The 26,501-nt window shown below is 38.5% G+C and overlaps 1 protein-coding gene across 4 annotated transcripts in view; it reads left to right on the top strand.

Moving 5' to 3' along the window:
- The window catches only part of LOC109417380 (tyrosine-protein kinase CSK), a 204,292-nt gene that overhangs the window by 103,914 nt on the left and 73,877 nt on the right, over positions 1 to 26,501 (top strand). The window lies entirely within an intron of this gene.

Raw genomic sequence — 26,501 nt, 5'->3', positions numbered from 1 at the left:
CCCCTTGCAACGCCTTTCAAAGGCTGCTGAGAGCTCCCCCTTCCCTTAAATTCCCTTAAAACGATCTAGAAACCCCCTTAAAACTATTGAAACGCCCTGAAATTTCCGTATTCCCAAATCAATGCGCCAACGAAACCTGACGGAACGTCCTTAAAAGGTTTCTGAAATCCTCTGAAACAACCCCCTGGAACGCCCTGAAGCCTCTGTTTTTGGTCTCTCTGGGAACTTCATGCAATCTCCCTTGGCTCCATCTTGAATGCCTAGCAGCTCGTGAGAAAGGTTCCCTTATTGAAGCCCTGACTTAAGGACAAGGTCTTTGGAGTATAAATACATAGCTCAAAGTATATGTACATAGCTTAAATTTTCTAAATCTAGAGCACCGTTGTAAAGAACCGTGAAACGGATTCGGCTGAAAATGCATTTCGATGTTAATAATGGCTGAACAACCATCATGAAGCATTTTCAGCCATATCCTCTGAACGGTTCTTCGAAACGGTGCTCTAGATCTAGAAAATTTGAGGTATGTACTCCAAGTACCATGTCCCTAATGTTTGTATGACTTCCCGAGCAGGAGAAAATAGCTGAAGAATAACTAACTCAGGTATGGAAAACCGAATACCTACAACCTCAATGAGGTATTAAGTAGCCTTGCATAAGAGGTAAAATACCGAAAATAATAACTGGCGTGTATTATGTGCATAACGCGTGAATAATGTCGTCAGGTATGGTAATACCTAAATAATAATCGGAGATTTTTCCATACAATTAGCGATTTTTCCATAATTGAATAATACCTCAATCAGTCCTCAACACCAAACCAATAACTCGTTGAGGAATTGTATCCATACCTACAGAATACCAAAACAAGTTATTTTCAATACCTGGACAACCGACCAATACCTTGTCTTGGTATGATACCTGACTTTGGTATGCTCCAGTTATGTGGCAGTTATTCATTCCTGCTCGGGTTATAACATCAAATGCTGATAACACTATAAAATTCTTAGGGCTCAACAAGTGAGTTCTAGGAGGTACTTACACTGACTGGCCTAGTAACTGTACACTGCCAAGCAGCTATCACTTGAAAAATATTGGCTAAATTCTGAGTGATATCTCTCGTTTCGTTCGTGCAGTTGTGGTGCGTGTACAAAGCGCAGGCAACGATTTCCTAATAGTGGTTGCTTACAACCCAGTGAGATCTGATCTGCAGAACTTGAAAAAGGGTCTCCAGTTAGCCTAGTGATTGAGGCTATGGATCGCCAATCCGGAGACGGCTGGTTCGATTCCCGTTCCGGTCGGGAAAATTTTCTCGTCTCCCTGGGCATAGTACATGCCTCACAATATACAAATTCATGCAATGGCAGGCAAAGAAAGCCCTTCAATTAATAACTGTGGAAGTGCTCAAAGAACACTAAGTTGAAGCAAGGTAGACCAAGTACCAGTGGGGACGTAGAGCCATAAAGAAGAAGAAGAAGAAGAACTTGAAAGGTGTTGGGGTATACTCATTCCTTTGCACTGGGACACGACGAGTTGCGGCATAAACTGATTTACCTGACACAAAGTATAATAAGTTTGTCAGATGCGAATATCAAACCGGGACATATTACACAAGTTCAGCTTATTGGACGCTTAGAAGTTATAACAAGCCAACTAAGTGTAAGATAATAGTTTCCGTAAATTTGAAGAACACTAGAAACTAGACAAAAATAATAACAACAATAATTTTGCAGCATATCCCGACTAAAATTGAAATATATTGACCTACCCGTGTCACATCAAATTATCAATCCACATGCAAAAACAAGTCTTCAGTCCAAAATTGAGCCAAATTGATAATGGTTTAGAGGTGTATCAAATCAATTTTGTGTTTTTTTGAGCATTTTCACGAAGATGTACTCCAATATCCAGAAAATTGCACCGAAAAGGTACAGAAAACACCGTTAAAATATAGTTGAAACAATACTCTACAACTTTGCCGAAGACACTACGGTGTTTAAATTGCTTATTTCAAAGTTATTCAACAATTTTCGTTAAAAAATCGCGAAAAAATACAATATTTTTACGGTTTTTCATATAAAAGTCATGTAAAATTACATTGTTTTAAGTGACTAATTTAATTAGCTATTGCTCCTATGTGTTACGAACATTTCGTTCATACATCATTTTAGTGTAGGAATTCGTTTTCATTGACTAATTATCAAAAGTTTGTCACGTTGATACTAAAAATCGCATAGAGTTGCCAGCACAAAATTAAACAAAGTTAGGGGTAGGCGGGGCAATATGGACACCCGGGGCAGAATGGACACCCTCAATATTTTGAAACATGCGAACTTTTTTGAACTTTTAATGAATGGAGAATATAGTCCATTTGTCTAAAACGTAGTTTCAGGAAAGAAACATTCGAAATTAAAATTATACTTGATTTTACACGAAAAAGTTGCGTCCTCCGTTTTTTGTGCATGGAAATTATAATTTTCACACCATCTAAAATAAGATTTAGTGATCAATTTATTGCAGGTCGATTAAAACCTGATATTTCTAGAACACATGCAAGTAGTTTTGCTGTATCTACATGCTTAACATGTTTGTATTTTCTTCTTTATTATATCAAAAATTAAGTTTGGAAATATCTTCTGCTGCCGGGGCAAAATGGACACTCACCTTTTTGAAAGAAGCGGCAAGGGAAAAATATAACCTAAAGCACAAACCAACCAAATTATTCGATTTCAGTATATTTTCGGTTAAATGTTCACTATAGTAGACATATGGTGAAACAAATTGGTCAAAAAGCGACAGCAGTGGAAAATAGTTGTTCAAGGCACAGCTGTACATGCCGACAAAAATAAAGCTTTATCCAAAACAGCCTGAATTCAAATTAACTGAACAAAAATGAAGTACTTCGGCGTATTATTCATCCATAATAGTTGTTTTGTAATGAAATGACCTTATAGGTGTAAATAATGTACAAAATTCGTAATATTCTCATGGTGTCCATATTGCCCCATGGGGGTGTCCATTCTGCCCCGTATGCTTGAAGATGGTCATGAAAAACTAACATTTTTCATAACATATTTTGAAGTGGATAAATCATTTTTCTCCGTGGGCATTCTTATGCAATAGATGCTAAATAGACTTTAAAAGGATACATGTATCAAAAAACTAAACTTTTTTGACATCTTGCCAGGTAAAGTTGGCAAAAACCTTAGGGTGTCCATATTGCCCCGCCTACCCCTACCCATGATTAAAACGTCATTACATTTCTTTGTCGCATCTGCATCAGTTTCAATTTGGTGTAGATGGTTGAGCATGAGACTGCCGATTCGAAGATTCAAGGTTCGAGCCCTGGAATAGGATTTTTTGCGTCTCGATCCAGCTATAAGTTAATGAGACTACGCTCTGCATCTCATTGCAATTTGGCATCATAGCCTTGCTTCGAAACCGTAGAGTGCATAGTAAGAATGAAGTTTCCCTTTATCGTGTAGTTGTGTTGCTTGTGGCTAGATATATGCAAGTTTTCTCCACAGTTGTATGATAAATTTTGCATCCAGAAGCAGTTCCATCATCGCATTGAATTGTTTTAGCTAAATTAATCGGTATGAAACAGATGCCCAATATTTCGTCCAGCTGATCTCGTCGACACGATTTCTTGTCAACAAGTAAACTAAATATCTAAGCAAGTCCTGGAATGGGCTTAATTGGCAACTCCCGATCATCATTATTTGGGGGATTGCGTGTAGTAAGTCATGGGCCATGGTTCATGGCAGATTCATCATCCTAACTGCTACAAAGAAAGAAAGAAAAAGTTTATTATGTATTTGAGTCTGAACCTGGGACCTTCTGATCCGCAGGCTCGAGCCTTATCATCTGCGCCATTTGTGATGCTTGCATCAAAGACATTAGAATACGATGGCATGACGTCTTAATCATGGGTAACTTTGTTTTAATTCGTGCTGGCAACTCTACGCGATTTTTAGTATCAACTTGACATACTTTTGATAATTAGTCATTGAAAACGAATTCCTACACAAAAACGATGTATGGACGAAATGTTCGTTACGCAAAGGAGAAATAGCTAATTAATTTAGTCACGTAAAATAATGTAAAATTACATGACTTTTATATGTAAAATCGTAAAAATATCGTGTTTTTATGTGATTTTTCAACTTAAATTATTGAATAGCTTCGAAATAAGCAATTTAAACACCGTAGTATCTTCGGCAAAGTTGTAGAGTATTGTACTAACTACATCCTAACGGTATTTTCGGCACCCTTTCGGAGCAATTTTCTGGATTTATGAGTAAATTTCTGTGAAAACAGTTAAAAAAACACAAAATCGATTTGATACACCTTCAAATCTTTATCAATTTGGCTCAATTTTGGACTGAAGACTTGTTTTTGCATGTGGATTGATAATTTGATGTGTCACGGAGAATCTGAGAAAAAAAGTTTCAAAGTGAACAGGTCTAATATATATATCAAGTTTATATCATATTGTGTTATGATGTTATAATATATTTCTATAACTTATTATGTTATAAACTAGATGATGATGTTAAAATAACTAAAATTGTAACAAAAAGTACACTGGTCTAATCAAGATTATAACCTATTTTGTTACAAATATATCAAAATTATAACAAAATGTGATATGCATTTTAGCCTCAGAATTACTAGTTTCTATCAAATTTTGATACAATTTTGAAACATTTTTTTTCTCCAAATGTCCAAGACTCAAAACTAAATGTTAACACAATGAGTTATCAAACAACATTTATAAAACAATGTGATATAATTGAGTTATAGTCTTTTGAAAACACCAAGGATGTTGAACATGATTATAATGAGTTATAAATATCATGGTTGGTTAGGATTATGTTATATTTTTGTTACAATTTTTTAGTCGGGGTACCACCAAACAACAAAAAAAAAACAGGACAGTTACCGTTAGACGAAAACGACCAAAGTAGTGTAAATTACCGTGGCAAAATCATGTAACAGACCAATTAGTATATGTATCAAATTCTAGTTCCCCTGAAGAAGACTTTAACCCCTCGTCGAAACGTTGCTCACCAATTCGTATAGGCACTCCTCTGTTGTTTTGTAGCTTGCAGAAAGCCGACATTACACAATTAATTTTGAATTCTTAATTCGGTAATTTTTTTGACGAAGTTAGAACAGCTGAATACAGTAAAAATAGTGTTAACATACCTTTTGCAAACGTTTTCAACAGTTAATGTACTGTGCCTCAGTAAAATCGATTACTGAAACTACCGAAAGAGTTCTGCTGTTCTCTAGACCAACATGTGATAACGACGGAACAACCATTGCACGCTTCAGCTTCTTCTGTTCCTGCTAAGCGTATTTTTCGTTAAAAAAGTACCGAACAGGCAAGTAAAGAATGAGTGTGAACATTGTCTAAAGAATCCTTATGCATTATAAAGGTCAAAATGCTTAAATGTTTGTCGAAGCTCACCCCATCATAAGCTGATGTGTACAAGGCATTTATTTATACGGTATTCTTTTAACCAAACTTTCAGATATGTATACTAATTTTTATTTTTATTCTACTTTCTTTGCAGGTATGTTCTAAAGAATTTCTCCTCTCTTTTGAAATGGTAAATATGCGTGTTTAAAACATTACATTGTAATTTACATTTTCGATTACGACTTCGTTATTGAAAAACTGTATATTCCAAAGTATACCCGCATGCGTTGTGACTGGATCTCAACGCTTTTTTTATTCTGATTTGTCGAGGAAGAGCAAAAGTCACAACATAAAGAAGCACTTCCTTTTCCTCGTATTTATCAATGCCCATCGCCGCCGCCGCCGGTCGCACCAAGTTCTTTGACCGTGACTTTAGTGTTCAACTTCCTCACGAAGTAGCTACGACGCGACGATGGCCGATGGCTTTGGTTTGGCTGGTGGAAAGATGTCGCCGAGCGAAACGACTTTGTTCTCCTGTGCTAAAAAGAAGGTGGAATTCGTGATGCTTGTATTTGGGGCTACGGACAACGACGCGACAACCACAGCGCAGCAGCGCCAGCGCGGTGTGACTTAATTCAGGTAGCTGACTTAAGCGATTAGTCTTGTTTGGGGTCCCCGCCCCACCGCCGCCACACGTTTCCGTGATGATGTGTTTTTTTTCCTGGTCATTTGCAGTATCAACATTCAACACAAACATCGGAATGAGTCATTAGCAAACGGGGCTCCCACAACAGAGCCCCCCATACTATAAAGATCAAATGACATTTGCGCAGCTGGGAAGATCATGTCTCCACAGACAGAAGATCAACGTCAATGCGACACAAAGGCCACAAGTATATTTGCTGGGTAAACTTTCACGATTATCGTAAAATTTTACGACCACGTGCCGTCATCTGATTTCGCGAGAAATGCCTCTCACCGGGAAGTAGATTTTTTAGTAAGATTTTTCTACAAAGTAGGAAGTTATGTAGGGATAGGTACCTACTTGGGGGGTGTTGGTTCATTATCGTGAGTAGAGATAGCTGGACGTGAGTTCATTATTCCAGACATGGAGAAATTACTGACATTTCTGCAGCTGAATGTGATATTTAATCCTGTATCTTTCTTAATTTTTTTCTGAATCATCGACTTATGTCTTAATGAAAAAGTGGTTCTGACGCATTTCGATGTCCTATATCCGTTTCTCATGGAATGGCTAATGTGACCCACATTGATAACAGATTATCGCTTATCAATAACCAATGTTTTCAACTGATTTAAATATTACATCAGCTTTAAGAAAAAAATGCCCATCGCCAAGTCAATTTCCCCGACGAGTTGTTATTTTCGTAAATATAAATAATCTGTTTCCACAGCTCTTTCACAGTCTCGCGGATTTTGGTCTGCCAACTCGCGGGCTGTGGTAATGGCCATACCGGCCCGCTTTTGTATACTTTTTGTGCTCTCGAGCACAGAAGAGTTACTGTAGATAACCAACCCAACAATATAGAACTGCTGAATGACAAAATTGTTGCTGTATGCTTAACATAAGTAGTTTAAGTCGAAATTAAATTTCACCTAAAAAGTTAAAAAACAGATAAAAAATGTTGATAAACAATAATTTAAAAAATAATAAGAAAAAAAGTAATAAGATGATTTAAGAACTATCAAAATATTTATGGAAATAGAAAATCAATCAACCGGTTTTGTGTGCCACATAATCATCCACATGCAATACATTTTTATTTTTATAATATCACTCAAGAGAGACAAAATGGTATTTAGCACATTATTTTGTTAAATTTCGTATTTTTTTAAATTTTATTTTATCAATTTCTACCCGGACCGCCCGATACACTCTGGGTCCAGCTAGAGACTGCAGCTTCTATTTATCAGTTGCAAACTTTATTTTTTTAGCACTTTTATCTGACGGATTGCGAGCCGTACCGCGTCAGCAGGCACAGTATCTACCAAGTGAAAAAAAATAGCGATGATGAATGCTCTCACGGTCCGAGGCCGGTTGGAGTTTTGATGTGCTTATGTTGCTGTTGCTTCTATTCGCTGCTGGTCGTTATTTTTATGGTGATGAATGTGGCGGTTGTTGATGTGAATTTCATTCACATTTTCACTACACACACTTTGTTTTGGTTGACCTCAAGAGAGCGGATAAAATTTTCCGGGTTTAAGCGCTCTTGATGATAGTGTGGATTTAATTAATTGGCTGACCGAAAAGTTGCTGCCCAGCTTCGTTGGTGTCGTTGTTTAGATGAAGCGTTTTAGAGTAAAACAAATGCTCGTCTGTTTTATGAAGTGTTTGGTTTGTGGAAGAGTTAATTGTCTTAGCATTAGGTCCGCAAGACAAAAATCAACTTCTACTAAAGTTTAAAACGGCAAACGATTAAAACAAAATGTTTGTATATTTAACTCAAAAGTATTCTAAATTTGACTACACCTTCTTCTTCTTATTCTTCTTCTTTGTGGCTCTACGTTCCCCTTGGAACTTGGCCTGCCTTTCTTCAACTTAGTGTTCTTTGAGCACTTCCACAGTTATAAATTGAAGGGCTTCCTTTACCTGTCATTGTATGAATTTGTATATTGTGAGGCGAGTACAATGATACACTATGCCCAGGGAAGCCGAGAAAAGTTCCGGACCTGAACGGGAATCAACTCCACCGTAGTCAAAGGGACTTGGAACGTGATTTAGGTGAATTTTTTACACAAATATTTATATGTAAACTTGACCTGAAGTTGCAACATTTTCTTAACAATAAATTTATACTTACGGCAGTGTCGCTGGAAATTGGATCGAACAAATTTTAAGATGAGTGCGGTAATAATCTAATTTCTATTGGTTTTCAACTGCTTTTTACCGAACTTAGTTGAAAAATTTAGAAAAAAAAGTTATTAAGTAAATTAACTCTTGATGTCATTGACCAACATTTTGGGGACACTCCTCAAAATAATGTATCAGCCAAAAGTTTGAGGTAACTTTAGTAAAACTTGGAGGAGTGATGTGTTGGTATCTTTATCATGTTTCATTCAATTTTAATCCTTTTTTGCTCAATTTTACGTAAGTTTGTAATTTATGTCACGTGTAATTTTTTAGAGCGTTGTTTTATTTCGTTTGTTTAGTGTTGCTTAAAGTGTTTCGTTGTTTAGTGTTGCTTAAAGTATTTTTTTTATCTGTATTAACTAGATTTTTAGCCCTAGGCTAGTTCATCTTGGGACCCACGCTTTACTTCCCTTCCGAAGGAAGAACTCACATTTTGTGAGTTTGTCGGGAGTGGGATTCGATCCCAGGTCCTCGGCGTGATAGTCAAGTGTTCTTACCATCACACCAGGTCCGCTCCAGTATTTTTTTTATTATTACATACTAGCTGCTCGATAAATATCGTATTGCCTGATGCTGATTCATTGACAAATTCCTATCAAAATGTTGTTTCAAATTTTCCCCATTTTCTTGCTCTCCTGGGCGATTTTCTCAATTATTTTTGAATAAAAATATTTGAATCCGTTGACCCGTTCCCGAGCCAAACCGTACCATACAACCACCATTACTTTTTTTATATTATTGGTTTGTTCATATACAGGGGATGGCCAAAATGTTTGGGGTAGGCAAATTTTTTTTCTCTCAAAAATGTTCAACATGCTGTAACTTTTCATATTGAGAGTGCATCAAAAATTCTCAAATTTTGACTGCTTGTTCAGCTATTATATGCGCATGATTGGTACAAATTTGAGCTAGATTGGTTAATCTTTCGCGAAGTTAGAACCGTTCTCGTAATACACTATTTTTTAGACAACTAATTTTTTAACTGTCATATCTTGGAAACCAGTGAACCGAATTGAATGAATTTTTTAACGTTCATCAACAATACATTAATAGTTGATACGACGCAATAAAATGTAATAGGGAAACTTACGTATTTTCGGCAGTTTTGTTCTCTTCGTCAAGGGGGGTTTTTTGAAACCTGTTGAACTCAGATTTGGCCATTAATTACGTAAGGGTTTATGGGGGAGGGGGGGGGGGTTGTGGGTTTGAGAAATCTTACGCGCCATACAAAAATTTTTGGGTTCTCATACAAAAAATCTTACAAGGGGGGGAGGGGGCGTCAGAAAATCGCGAAAATTCCCTTACGTAATTAATGGACAGCCCCTACCCTTGGTTACCCTATTTTATTTTCTCACGATGAATAAAGTTATACCGGTTTGACATTTTCACCCATATAGAGGAAAATAAGTCAAATTTACAATATCATACAAAAATTACTAAATGTGTTATTCTTTCAATCCAAATAGGCTCTAATACATCTTATCAGAGATAGGGTATCGGGATGCTTCGTTGGCATAGTCCCCTCGTTCGGCCTATCTCAAAATAAACCAAAAACTCAAACAAACACGCATAAGTGGATATCGGAAAAGCTGTGCGCCAAACAACAGTAACATTTCGTTTCAATTTTAGCCCTTTGGAGCATTAAAATTGAATGAAAATGTCACTTTGTTAAGCTTTTGTAGACGCCATGATTCTTCGGCTTAGTGGGTAGTCTATACACATGATAATAAATGGCATGATTCTGGAACATTTCGAATTGACTTTTCAATAACTGAACATTTAATGTGACGGTCAAAGACGCTATTTTGAACTTGTGCATTTGTTTTCAACGAATAATAACTATTTTACAAATTGTATGTGGGCCGAATATTGAGGACATTTTTTTTCACTATGTACCCAAATCTTGGCCCATCAGTAAAGTGATGTCAAAAACACCGATAAAAAGACGTCAACAACATTTCTTGCGTAAGAACCAGAAAGAACGAATAGGAAAAAGATTTTGTGTGTGGTGGCTGTAAAAATATAACACAATAATAGGGTTGGGATGTTTTCGTTACTAAATTTAAAAAGAACTTTAGTTTAAATGATTTATTTAGAGTTTTTTGAAAATTTGGCTCCGAAAATGTACTTTAAAAGTAAGACTGGTGAACAAACAGAGATAATACTTCAGCAGAAATATTGAAAAAAATGAGATACTAGTGGTTCTAGTGCATGGAAAGCAATAGGCCAACGTTGTATCCACTAATAGGCCAATTTTTGTACCATAGACCAACGTTGCATACCATCGCATCGAATCTTTTCAACTTAATTAAGTAAATTCTTGAATATTTACGTTAGTTTACTTCCAATTGCTGAAACATGCATTGCCTAGAGTGTGTAATAGGGTCAACATTTTATTTCTAGTGCTATTAATTCATGAGTTATGGTCAAAATTGTCAAGGCGGCTTGCAAATTAGGCCAAGGAATGGTACATATACCCTATCTTAAGAACAGAAGCAGAAAATTTTTGGATATCAACACTAAAATTTAATGACATTGATGTAAAACATTTACATTTTTTCAAGAAAGATCCAAAAAGTTTCAATCCATGGTAACTTTTTTCAACGTTTAAAAAGTATTTCGTTCAAAAGTTCATTCAATTCGATCCACTGGTTTCCGAAATATGACAGTTCAAAAATAAGTAGTCTAAAAAATAGTGTTTTACGAGAACGATTCTAGATTCACGAAAGATTAACCAATCGAGGTCAAAATTGTACCAATCATGCACATATACTAGGGTAACATACTGTCAAAATTTGAGAATTTTTGGAGCACTCTATGAAAAGTTACAGCGTTTTGAACTTTTTTGTGAGAGAAAAAAAAAGTTGCCTATCCCAAACATTTTGGCCATCCCCTGTACATAATTTCCATAAATAGCAATACACCCGATTCTTTTTTTTTGCACGGGGGATGCGTACCGTGCAAAAAAAAGTTTTTGGTTCAAAATTCGAAAAACCGTGCAAAAAAAGTAATATGATTTCTCGGCGAATCATGCAAAAATAAGAGTTTGATTTTTTTTGTCTTCAATTTTTTTTGCACGGCCGTGCAAAAAAAACCGTGCAAATTAAGAATCGGGTGTACCTACTTAATGCGTATGTCTTTTCATATTGAGAAGGCAGCCGTCAAATTTATAAAATGATTCATGTAAAATTGCCAAATGATACATTCATAACTTTTCCATAGAAGCATACAGAAAACCATAGAGCAGTCATTTGGATCCATGGAAAATTGTCGAATGATCTCTTCTTTTCGTAAAATTTAGCAATAAAAAATGCCAGAATTTCTTAAGGACCAGGTTGCTATAGTACGAAAGCTCGAGTCACAATGGACGCCTTTCAATCTACTCGATTTTTACAAGCACAAATCTGAAGATCCATCAAACAAGTTGATCTGGAAATGCCACCCGTTACTTGCACACTCGCATTGAAGGATGAGTTGCATTCTCTGATCAATGCGCTTTCCGGGTCTTCAGATTTGTGCTCGAGAAAATGCGAGACATAATGCGATGTTTGGAAAGTGTTAGCTGCTTTCAGCTTAAACTCTTCCATGAGTGAAAAAAACGACCCCTAGAATGATCCATAAAAATATAGCAACCTTCTCACAGCGTCCAGTAATTGTGGTCAACATCTCCTTCCCGTTACCATGACAAACTTAATACTGGGAGCGGTAACGCCTGTAACGTGAGTGTTTTTACGTTTTCACAACAATGAAAAAAATCATAGAGAAATCCCTGGAAACACCATCTGATAAAATTTCTGGAGATATCCCTCGGAGAATTCCCGAGGAATTACAGAACGAAACACTATAGGAATTCCTGAGGAATCCCGTTCAGTGAAAATCTCTAGAGGAGTTCCCGGATCAATCCCTTGAGTAATGTCTGAAGGAACCCCTATTGAGATCTCCGAAGAAATCTAGAGGAAATCCTGGAACAATTCCTGACGTAATTCTTCGAAGAATTTTTGGAAGAATTCCTATTCTAATCTGAAGAAATCCCTGTTGGGATTCCAGATAAAATTTTTGAAAAAATCCGCGGAGGAATTCCTGAAGTGAGTTCTGCGGAAATTCCTGGAGGAATCCCAGCAGAAATGACTTTAACCTCCTTGTGTAATCGTACATTACGTCAGCAAGCTGTTCCCAACGTAATGCATTAGGAAGGTTAAGAAGTTCTAGCATAATTTCTGCTAGAATTCTCAGTAAGAAATTCTAGCAGAATCTTTGAAAAAAAAATCAAAATATGTAGAATGAAGAAAATTAAAAAAAATATTAAGCAATACTAAGAGATATTCGTGTAGGAACACCTCCAGGAAATCCTGGAGGAATATTTAGATGAAACTTCAGGAAACCCATGAAGAAGCTCTACATGAACATATTTTGAGGAACTTTGAACAAATCCTCTGAGGAACTCATGAGTACCTTACTTGATCAATTTCTGGAAAAGTAACTGAAGGCATCAATCAAATGTTAACGTATCCCCAGAGGGATCCTTGGAAAAATCCCTGGATTAATGCACGGTAGAATTTCTGGAGGAATCCCAGCAGGAATTCCTGAAGGAATCCTAAGAGAATATTCGAAAAAAATCTCTAGAAAAACCTGTAGAGAAATTATTGGAGAAAAATGTTTGGATAGGGTGGGGCGGGGCAAGATGGGTCGCATAAGGATGGATCACCATAACTTTGTAAATACAAATCGTATTGGTTTGTATTCGTCCGCTACTCGTTAATACACTAGTTAGCTATGCTAAAAGTCGATAAAAAGTTCATTAAATACAAAATATGATGTTAAACGAGCAGTTTTAAAAAGTGATCGATTTTGCACCGTGTAAAAAGTGCGGGGCAAAATGGGTCACCTTTTAAGTAATTCATATTTTCTCAACGAAAAACGTCAAAATATAAGTTTTTTTCCGCATTCATATATGCTCCATATCCATATTGAATAAACAAGAGCTACTAGTAAACATTTTATAGATTTATTTGGAATATAAAAAACTTTACGATTTGAGTGGTCCTAAGGCGTCTTGAAAATCGATGTTTTCACTAAATAATTATCATAATTTTATGTTATAATTTTGAGTGTTCATTCCGCTTGATTGAAGTCATTTATGAGATAGTCTTGTAACAAAAAATAAATAACTTTTGAATGCTCCAAAAATACGTTCAAAATTGAAGGTGACCCATCTTGCCCCGCAGCCGTTTATATGGAGATTATATGGAATGTATCGCATAAGAAAAATGGCTAAAAACCATTTTATTTTTTATTTCCAATGAGAGTGAATAATTTTTCAATCAATGCCCCAAACTTTTGTATATTCATGCTGGTCATCTAACAAAATTATTAATCTAAACAAAACATGAGTAAAGCGCCCAAAAATGGCACTGACCCATCTTGCCCCGTGACCCATCTTGCCCCGCCCCACCCTACATTCCTAGAGGATCCCGTAGAAATTCCTGCCAGTAAGAATTTTGGTAGAATCCCAGTACAAGTTTCTGAAGGAATCTCAAGAAAAACTTCTGAATGTACCACAGGGCGAAATGCCTGTGAAGAATAAGGGACATATCTGAACGGTTTCCTATGAAAATCTACGGCTTGCGTGTCTTTGTGGCCGTGCGGCTAGTGTTAGCAAGCATTTAGTGCGGGTTCGATTGCAGCCGCAGCATGCTAGTCAGTTGTCTAGTGTCGTGCTTCCTTCATAGAGCAAATAGCTCACTAGCAACATTGAACGTGTCCGTGTCTTAAACATCTGTTTGAATTCTTAGGAAATTACTGTAGGGTATTCAATAGGAATTCAGGAAGAAATTGCAGAAAATTGTAATGCGAAAATAACTGCGAAAATCCCTGGACGAACTTTTGGAGAAACCTCAGATTTTATTCTTCGTTAGCCCCACCTCGTAGACTTTCGTTCAAAAATGTTTAAGTTTACAAAAATATTTAACCGTTTCAAAAAGTTATGCGAATTTCGTTCGGTACGTACATAGTTTATTTATTTTTTGGCTTCTTAGACTTGACAGAATCAAAAAGCTGTTATTTTATTTTGTCCGGACAGCCACAAAAATCAGTTTCCTAAAGATATCAACTGAAATAATATTAATTTTAAAATGGCAATACTGACTCAGTAGCTGCTGAGTGAAACACACTTTTATTTTCTTTGTTTAAAAAAGCTGACATAATCGGGTCGCCACTGTATTTGATATGTATCAGTTTTTTGTTTTGTTTTTCAAATGATTCTTTTTATATCGTCAAACTTCTCAAGATGCACAATTTCAAACGAACGCAGTTGTAATTTTTATTGTATTGAATTTAATCTTTCACTACGCGTGCCTGTTTGGTCAGAAAACTAGACCGAGGTCGCGATGTATACGACGAGCGAGGTTTTTTGATAGTGTTGTGCTTTTTACGGCAGCACGCGTACTGAAAGGTTAAAGAAAATAATTGCGTATCGTTTTGAAATATAGTCAGCAAAAAATGTGTTTCTGTTAAATAAGAAAAGTTCCGTCTCCGCAATTCGAGCCCTGGTGCGATACTTTTTAAAATAAAAAATTGAAGGTTCAGGTCTTGTCACGGTCGCCATGTAGTAGATTACGCTCGGTCATCACTTGTTCGGAATGACTGGCTCGTTCGGGTGGTTGATAAGTACTGATTTTATTCCTTTTGATTCAATTACATGCTACCTTATTCAAACGTTAAAGCACTACACATGCTGATATCGCACGGGTAGATAGACACTATGCGTACATATTGCGTTTCATGCGGGTGTGATCGAATCAATCACACACTTAATTTTATGCTGTTCAGTCTTGCACGTTCTTCTTCTTCTTCTTCTTCTTCTTCTTCTTCTTCTTCTTCTTCTTCTTCTTCTGCTTCTTCTTCTTCTTCTTCTTCTTCTTCTTTATGGCTCGACGTTCGCATTGGTACTTGGCCTGCCTTTCTTCAACTTAGTGTTCTTTGAGCACTTCCACAGTTATTAATTGAAGGGCTTTTCTTTGCCTGCCATTGCATGTATTTGTACATTGTGTGGCAAGTGCAATGATACACTATGTACAGGGAGTTGAGAAAATTTTCCCGACCGGAACGGGAATAGAACCCACCGTCTCCGGACTGGCGATCCATAGCCTTAACCACTAGGCTAACTAGAGACCCAGTCTTGCACGTGTATGTATCTAATCTAAACTGTTTCGCCGGAAAACCATGTTCAGTCATCATCACAGCCGATTTCCCTTCGCTAATTTGTACGCTGCTCAAACATCAATAAACATAAGGGGAATCTGTACGTATCACTCCCGGATTTTATCCATGATATCGACCGTTCCTAATTCATATCATTCTTCATTGTTTCGTTTATTTTCGTACCACTTCGATTTGGCTCGTCTTCCATGCAGATGCATTCAAACAAGCCGGCGCCTCACCTAGCAAAAAGGTCACTGCTCGATAATACCCATTCGATCAATCGGTGCTTCAGCGTGCGGTGGTGGTACTGGTGTGCGATTCGATGGACTATTGCGGTGAGAAGAAAAGACGACGGACGGACCGGTCTCAGTCCGTCAGTGATGTTGAATAACATTATTATGAGCCGTAGATGATTGTGATTTTTTGTTCATTTGTGAGACTGTTTGGTGCGCTTTTATGTGCATTTTGTATCACGTTTCCAGTCGCCATCGATTGGAAGAGCGCGTACAGCGATTTGCTTGATGGTGATTTCATAGCATGAATCCCATCGTGCATGGTTCACTGTGCAGAGACCTTCGCCTATGGCTGATGGATGACCGATGCAATAGGGGATGCCATCTTTTACCGGTATTTTACTGGTTGTACCTAGTAGCTCTCAGCCTCAGTTGCCTCGAAAGGTGAAATCAAACTCTGGTAGTCAGAGTCGTCCATGGCGACGACGCAGTAAATGCACTTTTCCTTTCATTCCGTCTTGGTATATTTGCTGCATCACTGGGAAATGGATATTAATGGTTATCAAACTCTCACTTTACTCTCGAAGGCCGGGCCTTTGGTCGTTGTTGGTAGCAACAGCCACTTCACAAATCGATACTAACGATGGTAGTTGATGGTGTCAGTTTCGACGCCTTCACCTTTGTTAACATACCTTGCGCTAGTGCTTTCCATATTATTGAGCTTTTGACGCCGTGCAGCACAAGGAATGCTTCCAAAGTAACTGATATGGCTCAACCCAAGATTATTGGTTGGGCAGCAAATGGACGTTGGCTGCCGGTTTACACCATATAGTCATAGACTGTGGGCTGCCAGTGTGTGGTAGAGAATATCGTTGGTCGTTTGCAGTGGCGTCGCGTTGTCATCGTCCGACAAGTCTAGTCCCAGACAAACAGGCAGACTACGGTGTGGTAATTGAACCTGAGTTTATCGGTTGATGGAGATTCGTTATTTATTACTTTGATCTTTTGTGACACTAGTCGATGCAGGGGTAGATGACATTTCGTTTCCTTCTTCTGTGATTGAGTAATGAAAATAATGTTTCTCATTTTTTTTTGTCTCGTTACAGGTATGTTTGGACCATTGGAGTTGATGGGAAACGTTGAACAAATAGGTTTGATGCTTTTATAAATATCGGTAAAAACGGGAAAAGCCGGGATGGGACCACTAATTTGCAAAGAGTTACATTCACTTGCTTATATCTCAATCCAGAAGTATGCTATCGAAAAACACTGCACTGGAGGATTTTTGTCGTTTACACTTTTTTTTAAGTTTGTGGAATAAAGTAAAGGTCGCACACGAATATCGAATGCTATGAAGGTGACAATCCACGAAGTGAGTGTAATTTACACAGGAGAATCGCTTCTATAGCACTTCCAGAGCTTCGGTATTTGTATGCCATTCATTAGGTATTCCACTCAAGCAAAATCAGAATATGGCTATTATCTGCCTCCGGCTCCAGATATAAGCGCGACAGTTATTAGTTATAACTGCAACGCCAGATGGCATCAGGATGACACTGCGGCTGTATGCCTTTCGGGTGTACGACTGCCAGCGGGCTCTAATAAAATATAAGCGTGACAATACTTTATTTGGCAAACTTTTAGAAAAAAATACATGGTAACTGTCCAGAACAACACGTTTCCTTACCATATTGAAGAATTTTCTAGGAAAATCACAGAGTTTCAGTTAAATCAGAAAAACGCATTTTCCGCTACTCGAGTTCTGGTCTGGTACCTTTTCTAAAATCCAAAATTGATTATTTAGGTCCTGTCACGGTCGCCATGTAGCATGCTATCAAAAAAACTATGGAGGACTTTACCTTGTAGGTATTTTTGCCTTTCTCGTACACTAAGTGTACTGGAAAGGCTATATATTCACTCCAAAAATGACTTTTTGATAGAAGGTCCGGAGGGTCGAGTCACATATACCAATCAACTCAGCTTGACGAATTGAGGTGATGTCTGTGTGTGTGTATGTGTGTATGTGTGTATGTGTGTGTGTGCGTGCGTGTGTGTGTATGTGTGTATGTGTGTGTACAAAAAACACATCACTTTTTAGTAGTAAACCTCAACCAATTTTAATGACCGATGGTTCATTCGACGCGGCATATAGTCCCATTGTTTCCTATTGAAAATGGTTCGGATCGGTCCAGCCGTTCCGGAGTTATGGCCATTTAGGTGTTCCGGACCGGTACCCTTGGGAGGGGCCAGACATGAAAATGCAACAAACCCATGCATGCGACACATCTAACAACGGCATTTCCGATAACCTAATGAAAGGTTAGCAGGAAAACAGTATCAGACCTTATCTTACCCGGGAGTGTTCCGGCCCGACGGAAGTGGCCAAATATAAAAGAGAACCAAACCCATGCATGCGACACATCAAACAGCGGCATTTCCAATACCCTGACGGCCGATTATTAAGAAAGTAGACTCAGACCACATTGGAGACTGCCAGTTGTATTACGGAACCAGTTCCGGGTGTCTCGCCGGAAATCGCCTTATATAAAAGTGAATCAAACCCATGCATACGACACATCAAAGCGCGGCTTTTTTGATAACCTAATGAAAGGTTATCAAGAAACTAGTCTCCGACCATATCTGAACCGGTAGTGTTCCGGAACCGGTTCCGGATGTCCCACCGGAAGTGTCCAAATTAATAGTGAACCAAACCCATGCATGCCACACATCAACCAGCGGCTTTTTCGATAACCTGATGAACAGTTAGCAAAACAATAGCGGCAGACCAAATTTGGTACAACAGGTTCTGTCCGGGAACCGATTTTGGGTGTCTCGTCATAAGTGGTAAAATATAAAATTGAACCGAACCTATGCATGCGACACACCAAATCGCGGCTTTTTCAATAACCTTATTGAAAGTTTGTCAACAAAAAGTCACAGACGCACATTTGGGAGAACCGGTAATGTTGAAGAACAGGTAATGAGTGCCCCGCCGGAAATGGAAAAATATAGAAGTAAACGAAAATCATGCATGAGGCCATCCATTAAGTACGTCACAATCCTAGGGTGAAAGGGGGTTGTTAAAGTGTGACCAGCAATTTTAACCCTCGAGCAGTCGCGTCTTCAGCCATCCTCACCGACACTACGCACACGCTTTGTACTACAAGTGAGCTTTGTTCAAGTTGCGTGTACCCAGTACACGACGCGACCGCTCCCGGGTTAAGTATAGGAAAAACCCGTACGAAGAGGGGGGCGGGAGTTCCCAATTTCAACGTGACTTACTTAATGGATGCTCCCCACGGAACACATCAATTCGCGGCTTTTTAGGCAGCCTGATAACCAGTTGACAAGAAAATAGCCATAGACAATGGAATTATGGAATCGGTTCCAGATGTCCGCCGGAAATGGTCAAACGTAAAATTGAACCAAACCCAAGCATGCGGCACTTCAAATAGTGGAATTATGAAAGTGAACAAAACCAATGTTAGCAATAAATCAAATCGTGGCTTTTTTGATAGCCTGGTAAATGTTGGGTAAGATTAAAAGTGAAGAAATAGTCAGTCTTTATATATACAAGAGAGGGGCCATATAGCCGAGGCGGTAAACGCACGGGTATTCAGCATGACCATGCTGAGGGGGACGGGTTCGATTCCCAGTCGGTCCAGGATCTTTTCGTAAAGGAAATTTCCTTGACTTCCTTGGGCATAGAGTATCTTCGTGCCTGCCACACGATATACACATGCAAAATGGTCATTGGCAGAGGAAGCTCTCAGTTAATAACTGTGGAAGTGCTCATAGAACACTAAGCTGAGAAGCAGGCTTTGTCCCAGTGAGGACGTTACGCCAAGAAGAAGAGAAGAAGAAGATATACAAGAGAATAAAATCGTAACCAAAGTAATCTCATCAAATCACACCATTTCAAATTCATGTGGTGTTAATATTGTGCGTTGCAAGAAATACACAATTATAGCGACTACTTTCCAAGGCCTTCAATGATGGACAAAATTTAATCGCAGTGCAAATGCCACGTGCAGTCGCAGCAGTCATCATATCACCCGGCCATGTGGCGACTTTTTTTCAAGAATTATCAAAGAGCGCTATGACGGGAAATTTGAAAACAGGTCCGTTTTCTTAGGCGACTGTCTCGCGCGTATCTCTGACTGCGGGTAAAAGTAGTCGCGAAAGTAGATTTTATTTTGATTCGTTTAATATAAAGTAGGATGGGAAAATTATAATTTGATCACATCACCACTGAATAATTTTCAATCTTCTTTTGCGTCTTTAATTACTGTGCACAATTTGGTTCATAAGGAGGTCAAATTTTACATGAATCGTATTAAGCGTATAAGTGTTTTCAGGATCGGCGTATGTCGACGTAAAGATCATGAATACATATTCGACGAGAAAGGCACTATCACCACAAGGTGGATTAATCTGGGTTTTTTTAGTTAGTTAGTTTAGTTTAGTATTGTTGCGCTTATATTTTATTAGAGTCCGGCGGCAGTCGTACTCTAGCAAGGCATACAACAGCTGTGCCATTCTATTACCATCTGACGACGCTGCTATGAATATGTAATAACTAGCTGGAGGCAGATAATCGCCCTATTCTGATAATAAAGGTTGCATTCGAATACCGAAGTCATGGGAGTGCTATGAAAGCGATTCTCCACTTCTCCTGTTACACTTACCTTGAGGATAGACACCTGCATAGCACTCGATATCCGTGTGCGATTTTTACTTTATTCCGCAAACCTTAAACAAATAATAGAACCTTTCGAATCTGGAAGAATTCCGGAAGGAATTCTGGCAGAAATTTCCCGAAATTCCTTCAGGATTTGGATTTCTTCAGGAATTTCTCCAAGATTCCTTTATTGATATCTCCAAGGAATGAATCTTGATAAATAAATCAGTTATTTTTTCCGGGTTTCCTTTGAGAATTCCTCCCAAGATTTCCCTTTTAGATACTTCTCAGTTTTCTTTCTGACATTCCTTTATTGATTCCTTCCGGATTTTTTATGGAATTCTCCCCGGAGTTGTTCTAGAATTCCTCTCGAGATTTATTTAGAGAGTCATTTGGAGATCCTTCCTGGATTTTTCAGGGATTTCTTCAGAGATTCCTCATGTTTCCACTGATTTCTTTGAGGTTTCCTCCAGAGATTGCATTCAGTATTCTTTTAGAGATCATTCCTGATATAGCATCAATTTCTCCAGGATTCTTCCTGGGTTTTCTCCTGAAATTCTTTTAGGAATTTCTTCGGAGTCGTCTTCAGCAGCTCGCTCCGAGATTCCTTCAGGAATTCCTCTCATGATTTTTTCGTTGATTGCTCCGGGATTTCCCCATTGATTGTCCCAGGTTTTATATAAAGATTTCTAGAGATATTCATTTATTCGATTCTTCCCTACAGTCATTTGGGGATTTATTCTGGGATTCCTTCTAAGATTCCTTTATTAATTTCTCCCAGGATTACTTGCGGCATTCTTTCAGGCATTGATTCAATTAAGAATTCCTTTGGGGATTCCTTCCGAATCCTCTCAGAAATTTCTCCTGAAATTTCTATCATTTTTTATTGGTTTTATTCAGTTATTCCTCCTGATGTTCTTTTAGGGATTTCTCCTGGATATTTTCAGGGACACCTTCAGAGATTTCTCCTCCAATTCCTCATTGTTTCTTACCTATTTAGTGAAATCATTCGATTTCCAGTGCTAAAGAGTCTATAACTTTTTGCTACACGCTAAGAAAAAGTTACTCTAAAATGAGTAAGATTCACACAAAACTGAGCTAAACTGAAACAGCTCAAAAAATGATTGATTGATTGATTTATCTTTATTTGAGAGACTTTCAGCCCTTGGCTGGTTCGTCTCTTCAAAAAATGAGTAAATTGCATTTCAAGCGATAGCGCTGGCCCAAGTGCAAAAATTCAACCAATTTAAGACATTTCACATCATCAAGAACATTATACGACTTAAACTGATGAGATTTTCGCTTTTGGGCCAGCGCTGGAAATATAATTTACTCATTTTTGAGTTGTCCCACTTTAGCTCTGAAATGAGTGAATTTTCTGACCGTGTATAATCTAATGAGGCATTGGAAAAGGTAAGTCGGAATATCTGTAATTAGTCGTTTTTTGTCTAATAAAGTAAATTTTTCCCCTACGTGGATGTTTGCGAGAGTGCAACAGGAAACTCATCAGGAATCCTCCGGAAAATCTGCCAAACATACATAAAAATGTCAAAAATCTATCACAGATTTCGTTTTGAAAATACTATAACTATAAGTATTCCGTCTACACCACAATAGATCAAATTAATGGTCGCAGTGGTACTATGTCCCCAACAGGAAAAAAAAAGTCTTCCCTCAAGCATACATCACTTATACCCAGGCCCATACTTATACGAAAAATATAAAATTCAAAAAGTGCCAAGTCTTGTTTCCTGAATCAGTTGTTTTAGACTTCCAGAAGCTAATCGATTATGCCTAAAGGGATGCTCAACAACTTGAAGTTTGTGTGGGAAAACTAGGTCATCATGGAAATCTTAAGTTTTTGATTTTTACTGCCAGGTTTCGCACTGAGCGTTCGACGAAGTTGTTTGGCATAGAGTCACCTACAGTAATGCCAAAGATTTTAATAATTAAACGCTTACAGTGCCACCTTGCGGCAAGATTCGAAAACTTAAGTTTTCTGTATACATTTGGTTACATTTTCTCATACAAATTCAAGTTCGTTGAGCGCCCCCTATTACAAAAAAATGAAGCACTACAAATGCATATTAAAATATAACATATTGTAATGGAACACTACAAATGCGTAATAAACATAAAGACATATACAACACAGAACATAAATTTTGCCCTGTTTCTCAAGTGGATAACAATTTCCGATGTCAGGATGACGAAGTTTCATGTTTTTTGTTGGTCCATCAGTCAAACCTGTTATTGTATTTTCTGGCAATTTGAGTTTTTGTTCGCAACGTTAGATGCTTTCATAGCTTGAATTTTGTCTATCAATTTTCAATCCTAAGGGGGCATCCATCCGGATTCGGGTTTCAATACGAGACGTTTATATTTCGATGTCCCTGTTAGATCCCCGATGTCCCTACATCTCAGTTTTCTTGGGCAATTCCTCCCAGGAGTCTAAGTGAATCTTTTTTAAGATTATGGTGAAATTCTTCTTATGGTCTAGTGAGTGTAGAATTAGCAACTAGTTAAAATACACAAAAATAAAAACAAAAAAAAAATCTTATGGTCTAGAGAGTCCCTTTCAGGGTTCTAGCGCATTCTTCTCAGGATTCTAGGTCAGTTCATCTCTGGATTCCGAACATCTCAGGGTTCTAGATGAATGTCTCTTAATAAAGTGGAGGATCCCTCTCAGGGCAATCTGGGGCAATCTCTTTCAGGATTCTAACGGGATGTCTGTCAATATTGCGGGAGAATTTCTCTCAGGATTCTAGGAGAATCCCTCTCAGGATTCTGGAAGAATCCGCCAGGGAGTTCTGGGGATATTCGTCTAAGCATTCTGGGAGAATCCCGAGTAAAAACTTCTCTCAGGATTCTGAGACAATCCGTCACAGGATTCAGGGAGAATCTATCTCGGGAATCTGAGGAAATAAGTCAGAATTCTGAAAGTATTCCTCTAAAGATTCTGAGAGAATCCATCTCAGAAAACTGGAGTAATCTCTCCCAGGATTCTAGGGAAATCCTTAATAGAATTCAGGGAGAATTCCTATGGGAAGAGTCATTCCTTTTTTTCTGGGATAAGGTCTCTCAGGATGGTGGTGTGATAATTTTCAGCATTTTGAAGGAATCTCTCACAGAATGTTAGAGGAATCCTCAGAGTTATGAAATTCTGAAGGAATTTTTCTCAGCAGTATTATATGGGAATACCCTCACTTAGGATCCCACTCAGAATTCTGAGGAAATCTTTCTCAGCATTCTCAGATGTCTTGGAGAATCATACTCAGCATTCTCAGAATTGAGGCGAAAATTCTGGATGAATATTGCTTAGGATTCTAGTGGAATCCTTTTCAGGATTCTGCGTTAGATCCTTTTAAGGTTCTGGGGGAATATCACTAAGAACTTTGCGGGTACTCTTCCCAAGGGGTACTCTTCCCAAGGTTCTCTGAAAATTCGGCTTTCTGGGGTGATCGTTAGGCTCACTGGTGACTGCCGACAACGACACCAGCAGAGAAATTCAGAGGCGCATTGTGGCAGGAAATCGTTCTTACTTTGGACTCCGCAGAACTCTAAGTTCGCCGTAACACGAAGTTAACCATCTACAAAACGCTGATTAGACCGGTCGTCCTCTATGGGCACGAAACATGGACCCTACGTGCAGAGGACCAACGCGCCCTTGGAGTTTTCGAACGAAAGGTGTTGCGTACCATCTACGGCGGAGTGCAGATGGAAGACGGGACTTGGAGAAGGCGAATGAACCACGAGCTGCATCAGCTGCTGAGAGAACCAACCATCGTCCATACCGCGAAAATCGGGAGGCTACGGTGGGCGGGTCACGTCATCAGGATGTCGGATAGCAACCCGATTAAAATGGTTCTTGAGAGTCATCCGACCGGTACAAGAAGACGTGGAGCGCAGCGAGCTAGGTGGGTCGACCAAGTGGAGGACGATCTGCGGACCCTACGCAGAGTGCGGAACTGGAGACAAACAGCCATGGACCGAGTGGAATGGAGGCGGCTACTATGTACAGCAGAGGCCACCCCGGCCTTAGCCTGATCGGTAAGGTAAGGTAAGGGGTGATCGTAAGGATTATGGGCAAATTTCTCTCAAGATTCTGGGAAATTTGTCTCATGATTCTGGAGAAATCCTTGGGATTCTGGGGCTATATTTTTTAAGATTCCAGGGCACTTTCTTTCAGAATAATTAATTATTAAAGAATCTATCACGAGATTCTAGGCAAGATTCTCTAGAGAACTTTGGATTTTGGAGAATTCCTCGCATAGATTTTGTGATTTCCTTAGGGTTCGGAAGAAATCCTTCTCAGCATTCAACGAGAATCCCAGGAGGATTCTATTCTCTTCATTCTGGAGCAGTTGCTTCCAGCAATCCCTTTCAGGATTCTGGGATAATCCCTCTTAGTAATCAGGAAAAGTCCCTGACAAGATTATGGGAAGATTCTCTTGAAATTCTGGTGTAATAACGTAAAGTATTCTAGAGGAATCACTCTCAGAGCTCTGGGACAATGCCTTTCAGGAGTTTAGGAGAGTCCTTTCAAAGATTCTGGGGAATACCTTTCAGAAATCTGTGGTAATTTTTCTTTTTATGCTCAGAATCCCAGAGAATCCTTCTCGGGATGCTGGGAAGTCCTTTCTAGAAGTTTTCGTTATCCCTTCCAGGGAGAATTCTAATCAGATTCTCGAAAAAATCCTTCTTATGTTTCTAGACATCTAGACATCTTAAGAACCTGGAAGAACTCTTCTAATAATCCCTCTCAGGATTCAGGGGGAATCACTCGTAGAATTTTGGGAAATACCTTTCGGGATTCTGGCAGAATTATTCTCAGCATTCTAAAGGATTCTAGAGGAATTTTTCTCAGGATTCTGGGAGAATCCTATCTCCCAGAATTCTGTGAGAGTATATCTCAGGTTTCTTTGGCAATACTGCCCAGTATTTTGAGAGAACATTTTTCAGGATTCTGGAGTGATCCTTCTTAGGATTCTGGGTTATTTCTTTTAAGACCCTTTTCAGGATTCTGGGTCATTTCTTTTAAGTTGCTTGGGGAATTCATCTTAGAATTCCGATTTTTTTGTGAGAATCTCTCTCAGTATTCTAGATGAATTTATCTTAAGAATGTAAAAGAACCGCTCTTGGAATTCCTCTTCAAGAATTGATCTTAGGAATTTGGGATAACTACATTCAGGATTCTGGGATAATCCCTCTCAGGATTCTGGAACAATTAGGGAAAATCACAAGGAAAAGCCTCTCTTAGGATTCTGAGACAAGCTATCAAAGGATTCTGGGAGAATTCCGTCTCATAGATATGGAGTAATCTCTCTCAGGATTCTAGGAAAATCAAGATACCGGAAGAGTCCTGCTTTCTGTTTTAGCTAATGTCGGTCAGGATTCTGGTGTAATCATTTTCAGCATTCTGAAGAAATTTCTCTCATAATTCTAGAGGAACTCCTTTCAGAATTCTGGAGGAGTCTCTTTAAAGTTTCTGGGGGAATTTCCCTAGCAGTCTGCGGGAATTTATCTCAGAACAACATGAAAATACTTTCCAGACAGAGCTCTGGGGTATCTCAGGATCTCAGGATTTTTCTTTCGTTTCAAAAATATTAAATTTCTTTTTTTTTTCAGAATGCACTGTCTCAACGTTATATCCATTTTCGAATCAGTGTCGCGAAATGTTCGATGTGCAATCTCAAATTTTGATATTATTTTTATTCAGTCAAATAAAACATACCATGAGCTTGAATTACATGCAGCAAACGAATCATTCACATCGATTCAAAGCATTCGATTGAATCGGTGAATCGATTCGGCTGAGCCGATTCCAACTGATTCACAAAAATCGATGTCTCAGGCAGATTTGCCCAATACTACCTAACACACGTAGACGAATTTCAGTCACCTCTGATCTCTACATCTCTCTTAGACTTTTGTCTAAAAAATCTTCTAAACAGTCCTTCTCCTTCATGCCATGCTCATGAACGGACCTCTAGATATTGAACATTCAATTTTGTATATGTCACCTTTTAAGAATCTTCTCATAGAATCACCGAATACGTTTGGCGATTCTTTGAAAAGTTTTTTAAAAGG

This window comes from Aedes albopictus, chromosome 3 (genome assembly GCF_035046485.1).
Source record: "Aedes albopictus strain Foshan chromosome 3, AalbF5, whole genome shotgun sequence".
In the NCBI taxonomy this organism is placed as follows: Eukaryota; Metazoa; Arthropoda; class Insecta; order Diptera; family Culicidae; genus Aedes; species Aedes albopictus.
Note: the sequence above shows the minus strand (reverse complement) of the source record. Positions and strands in the feature narration are given on the sequence as shown.